Genomic DNA, 6,000 nt, shown 5'->3' with positions numbered 1-6,000 from the left:
TGCACAATTCAAACATTTAATATTTTCACAAAAGCGAATTATATACAATTACAATTTCAAATATCACTCTGACCTGCATTATTAATAGATTTCTTAAGTTCATACGAAGAAAGCTCTCCATCAGTGATACTAACATTGCTACAGCTGACTTCCAGCACATCAGGGTATTCACTGAAAAACATAACCCTACATTGTTTAACTTGTTCACTTAAATTATCCTGATTATGAATCTGAGCAAATGACCCAGCCGGTAACACAACCTTCCCTCTTTCAGTAAGAATCATTTGGCCCTCATTAATCAACACAAGACCCCCCATTTTCTAAATCATATATCAAACAATGCCAAGTTTGATATCCCTTCCAAAATTATCTCCATATAATCTCAAGTAAATCGGCTCCTTCCTCACCACGGCCTTTGCCATTTTATTGTTAATAATGAAACTCGGAGACTGATGCACCATCACATAAAAACTCACATTTCTCCCAATTTGCTTCCTGTCCCGTTATAAATCCAATTACAAACTCATGAACACAGTAAGGCTGACTAACGTTCACATAAACTAATCACCCTCCGAGTTCGCATTTGAGCGACAGGCACTACAGCCAATGACAGCGGGGGTCGGTGTTAAGTCTGAGCTACGATAGGCTGGAGGAAATCGGCCAATGGTCGACCCCTCCTCTTGCGCTCCAACGCCATGGCGGAGATCAGCGAGTCGCTTCTGTCGGTGTCGCCGGCCTCGGCGCCCACAAGGACGGGTGTGATTCCCCTTCGCGCCTCAGTGGGTCTGTTTCGGTGGCGTCTGTGGTGGCTGACGAAACATGCTTTGGCAGGGAGCGAGCGAGGACAATGATTACAACTCCCAGAAGGCCCCACTGATGACCTTGTGGTGTTAAGGGGTAAGGTATCAAAGCAAAATGGAGGAAAATGTAATGCATTACGTTTTCTGTACTGTGTCGTACCTTCAATTAAAAATTAAATTAAAAGAGAGATTCCAGCGAGGAATAGATAGAACATAGAACAATACATCGCAGTACAGGCCTTTCGGCCCACAATGTTGTGCCGACCCTTAAACTCTGCCTCCATAAGCTTAAATTCCATCATATACCTGTCTAGTAGTCTCTTTAAATTCACTAGAGTATCTGCCTCCACCACTGACTCGGGCAGTGCATTCCACGCACCAACCACTCTCTGAGTATAAAATCATCCTCCAATATCCCCCTTGAACTTTCTTCCCCTTACCTTAAAGCCATGTCCTCTTGTATTGAGCAGTGGTGCCCTGGGGAAGATGCGTTGGCTATCCACTCTATCTATTCCCCTTAATATCAACTATACCTCTATAATTTCTTTTCTCAGCCTCGTTCCCTCCAGAGAGTAAAGCCCTAGCTCCCTTAATCTCTGATCATAATCCATACTCTCTAACCCAGGCAGCATTCTGGTAAATCGTTACTGTACCCTTTCCAATGCTTCCAATCTTTCTTATAGTGAGGTGACCAGAACTGGACAGAGTACTCCAAGTGTGGCCCAACCAGAGTTTTATAGAGCTGCATCATTACATTGCGACTCTTAAACGCTGTCCCTCGACATATGAAGGCTAACACCCCATAAGCTTTCTTAACTACTCTGTCTACCTGTGAGGCAACTTTCAGGGATCTGTGGACATGTAGCTGCTTCTCCACACTTCCAAGTATCCTGTCATTTACTTTGTACTCTGCCTTGGAGTTTGTCCTTCCAAAGTGTAGCACCTCACACTTCTCCAGGTTGAACTCTATCTGCCACTTCTCAGCCCACTCCTGCATCCTATCAATGTCTCTATGAAATCTTTGACAATCCTCTGCACTATCCACAGCACCACCAACATTTGTGTCTTCTGCAAACTTTCCAACCCATTCTTCTACCCCCGCATCCAGGTCGTTAATAAAAATCACGTAAAGTATGGGTCCCAGAACTGATCCATGTGGGACACCACTTGTCACAACCCTCCAATCTGAATGTGCTCCCTCCACCACAACTCTCTGCTTTCTGCAGGCAAGACAATACTGAATCCACCTGGTCAAACATCCCTGGATCCCATGTCTACTGACTTTCTGAATAAGCCTACCGTGTGGAACCTTATCAAATGCATTATCAAAATCCATGTAGATCACATCCACTGCACAACCCTCATCTATATGCCTGGCCACCTCCTAATAGAACTCCATCAGGCTTGTTAGACAGGATCTGCACTTCAGAAAGCCATGCTGACTGTCACAGATCAGACCATGATTCTCTAAATGCCAATAGATCCTATCTTTGTGAACTTTTCCAACAGCTTTCCCACCACAGATGTAAGGCTCAATGGTCTATAATTATCCGGACTATCCCTACTACCCTTTTTGAACAAGGGGACAACATTCGCCTCCCTCCAATCCTCCGGTACCATTCCCGTGGACAATGAGGACAAAAAGATCCTAGCCAGAGGCTCAGCAATCTATCTCCTCGCCTCAGATGCAGAACTGGGAAGTGGCAGAGGGAGTTCAACACAGATGAAGAGATTCATTTCTGCAGGGCAAATTTGAACACAGAATATAATATTAATGGTAAGACTCTTGGAGGGTCAGAGAGATCTTGGGGTCCATGTCCATCCGACGTTCAAAGCTGCCATGCAGGTTGGCAGTGTTGTTAGGAAGGCGTCTGGAGTGATGGCCTTCATCAACCGTGGGAGTGAGTTCAAGAGCTGTGAGGTGATGTTCAAGCTATATTCCTCGTAACCTGTACATAAGTAATTGTACCCCAACACGATAGGGCTGGGGGCTTAGTTGGACACCACTTGGGAGTCCTGTGTTCAGTTCTGGTGGCCTCACTACAGGAAGGATGTGGATACTATAGTGTAGAGTAGATTTACAGGGATATTGCTCTTGGATTGCAGAGCATACATTATAAGAATAGATTGAGTGAACTTGGCCTTTTCTTCTTGGAGCGACGGAGAATGAGAGGTGACCTGACAAAGGTGTTTAAGATGATGAGAGGCTTTGACCATGTGGATAGCCAGAGGCATTTTCCCAGACTTGAAGTGACTAACACGAGGGGACGTAGTTTTAAGCTACTTAGAAGTCGGTACAAAGGGAATGTCAGGGGTAAGTTTCTTACACGGAGAGTGGTGGGTGCATGCAGTGCACTGCCGGCAGCGATGGTGGAGGTGGATACAATGGGATATTTTAAGAGACTCTTAGATAGGTTCATTGAGCTTAGAAACATAGAGGGATATACGATCACGAAATCCTAGGCAGACTCTAGAGTAGGTTACATAGTCGGTACAACACTGTGGGCTCAAGAGCCTGTAATGTGCTGTAGATTTCTGTGTTCTGTGTCAAAGACAGGCAGAGGGATTAGTTTAAATGGACAGGAGGACAGCATGGAAAAGTCGGGCCGAATGGCCTATGTTAGTTTCGTAAGGGAGGGGTTCTGTCCCAACCATCGATTCTATTCCTCTCAACAGATGCTGCCTGACATGATAACGTTCTTGAAAAGTTGCATTCATTTCCGCTTAGCATTCTGTACAAAGGATGTTTTATGCTGGAAGAGTGCAGAGGAGATTCAACATGATTGAGGGGGCTTGTGTTCATAAGTCCATGAGGCATAGGAACAGCATTAGGTCATTCAGCCCATTGAGACAGCCACCTTTCCATCATGGCTGATCCCAGATCTCACTCAATTCAAGATATCTGACCTCCCGCCATATCCTTTGATGCCCTGACCGATCAGGAAACGATCAACTTCCACCTTGAATATACCAACACACTCGGCCTCCACCGCAGTCTGTGGCAGAGCATTCCACAGATCCAATGCACTTTGGCTAATTTATAAAATAAGCTTCCTAACTCTGTTTGAAAATGTGGCCCCTCAACTTTGTGGCTGTGCCCCACCACAGGAAATACCTTCTCCACATCCACGTTATCCAGTCCTTTCAACATTCGGTAGGTTTCAATGAGATGCCCCGCATTTTTCTGAGTTCCAGTGAGCAAAGGGTCCAAGCTGCCAAGTGCCTCTCATATTTTAACCCCTTCAGTCCCAAAATCATCCAAGTGAACCACTTCTGGACTCTCTCCAATGACAATACATCCTTTCTGAGATATGGGGCCTAACGCTGTTGACAGTACTCCAAGTGTGGCCTGACTCGTGTCTTATAAAGCCTCAGCATTATCTCGTTACTGTTATATTCATGGGGCGAGATTGGACTGTGTTGATCTACAGGGGGATCTTGGAATCCGAGATCATAACTCCCAGATAGTGGTTCCATTGTCAGGCAGTTATGTTGCAGTTGTATAAATCTCTAGTTTAACCTCATCTGGAGAATTGCATTCGAATGCAGGAATAATGTGGAGTTTTTGGATGGTGAGTGGAAGAGGCTTAACAGGATGCTGCCTGGATAAAGTGAGACCGGACAATCTCGGGGAATTTTCTCCGGAGTGGCAGAGGCTGAGGGAGATCTGACAGAAGTTTAGAGGAAAGTGAGAGGCACAGACAGAGTGTACAGCCAGGATTTTTTCTCTAAGGAGGAAATGTCCAATGCCAGAGGGCATGCACTTCAGGAGAAAGAGGGGAACAGCCTCATTGGTCCTTTTCGCACTATTGAAGTATTTTGTAATTTAGTGTAATTTCCTATTTTTTCTCTGCCTAGCTGCTGTTGGAAGAAAACAATTAGAAAAGACAATGATGCTAAAAACCTGACTCAGAATGTTTAAAGAAGATTTCCGTTTCAAGTTTTGTTTTTCATTCCCATAGTGGTGGCTGTCTGGAGTGAATTCAGGGGCAGTGGGGGAGGCAGATGTGAGAGAGGTTATTAGATACCACGGGAATGTGAGGAGAATGGAGGGATGTGTTCCTTGTGTAAGCAGGAGGGATTGGTTTAGTAAGGCATGAGGTGACCAGTTCAATTGGTTCAGAACAACACAGTGAGCAGAAGGGCCTGTTCAAGGACAAGTACAGCAAGCAGAGCAGGTAAACTGGATAAAGTGATCCCACTCAGAGAACAGACTGTGACGTCAGTGGATATATGCCGGCATCACAGTTCTCTCACCAAAGACACTTCATTGCTGGATAAAATGAAGTTTGTGATGTTTGTAACCAATGTGGTGAATTGTACTGCTCAGACATCTCATTCTACTGAGGAAATTAAAATTATTGTGAAAGCTGCAGAAAATTATCTCGGTGTAACTGGTATTCTGTGGGAAGCTTTAAATGAAGTTTTGTTGGGTCGTGTAACATGCACATTTTAAGTTTTTATTACTGTGCAGGAATTTATTGTCGTTTGGCTTGACAGGTTAGTTGGTAGAGGGTCGGTGTTGCCAGTTTTATAAGGAAAGGGGCCGGGTATAGAGTTCTGAACGGAAATAAAATGTATGTCGCACTTATCGTAGAAATTATTGATTCAAGAGGTATGTATGTCGCTTCTTGTGTGAAAATATTAACTTTTCGAATCGTATTTGGAGGTTTGGCCATCCACTTTCCTCATAGAAAATGGTTGTCTTCACAGTGTCCATTCTAAAACCTGCAGCTCCCCGTCTGATCCTCCTTGTTATAGGCCAATATCAGGAACGTCTCATTTCTGAAAACTTGTGGAATGCGTGTTAATCGAGAGGTTGCATTATAGTTTTGATAAAAGAGTTGATTTCACGTTTTATCAGTCGGGAATTCGATAAACTTTTGAATTAGTTTTGGGATGGGGAGATCATATTAGGAAACACATTTAAATAAATATCTACACGTACAAATAAGTTGGGGGAACTCAGCAGGTCAGTCAGCATCCGTGCAAACGAGCAATCAACGTTTCGGGCCGTGGCCCTTCGTCAGGACTGAAGAAGGAGGGGGCAGGGGCCCTACAGAGAAGGTGGTTGAGGGTGGGAAGGAGACGGCTGGTAGGTGCCAGTTGAAAAAACAATCAGAGGAAAAATCGAGGGGTAGGGGAGTGGAAGCAGAGAGGGGATAGGCAGGAAAGGTGATGAAGGAATGTAAGGAGAAAG

The sequence above is a fragment of the Hypanus sabinus genome (genome assembly GCF_030144855.1).
Source record: "Hypanus sabinus isolate sHypSab1 chromosome X2 unlocalized genomic scaffold, sHypSab1.hap1 SUPER_X2_unloc_12, whole genome shotgun sequence".
In the NCBI taxonomy this organism is placed as follows: Eukaryota; Metazoa; Chordata; class Chondrichthyes; order Myliobatiformes; family Dasyatidae; genus Hypanus; species Hypanus sabinus.
Note: the sequence above shows the minus strand (reverse complement) of the source record.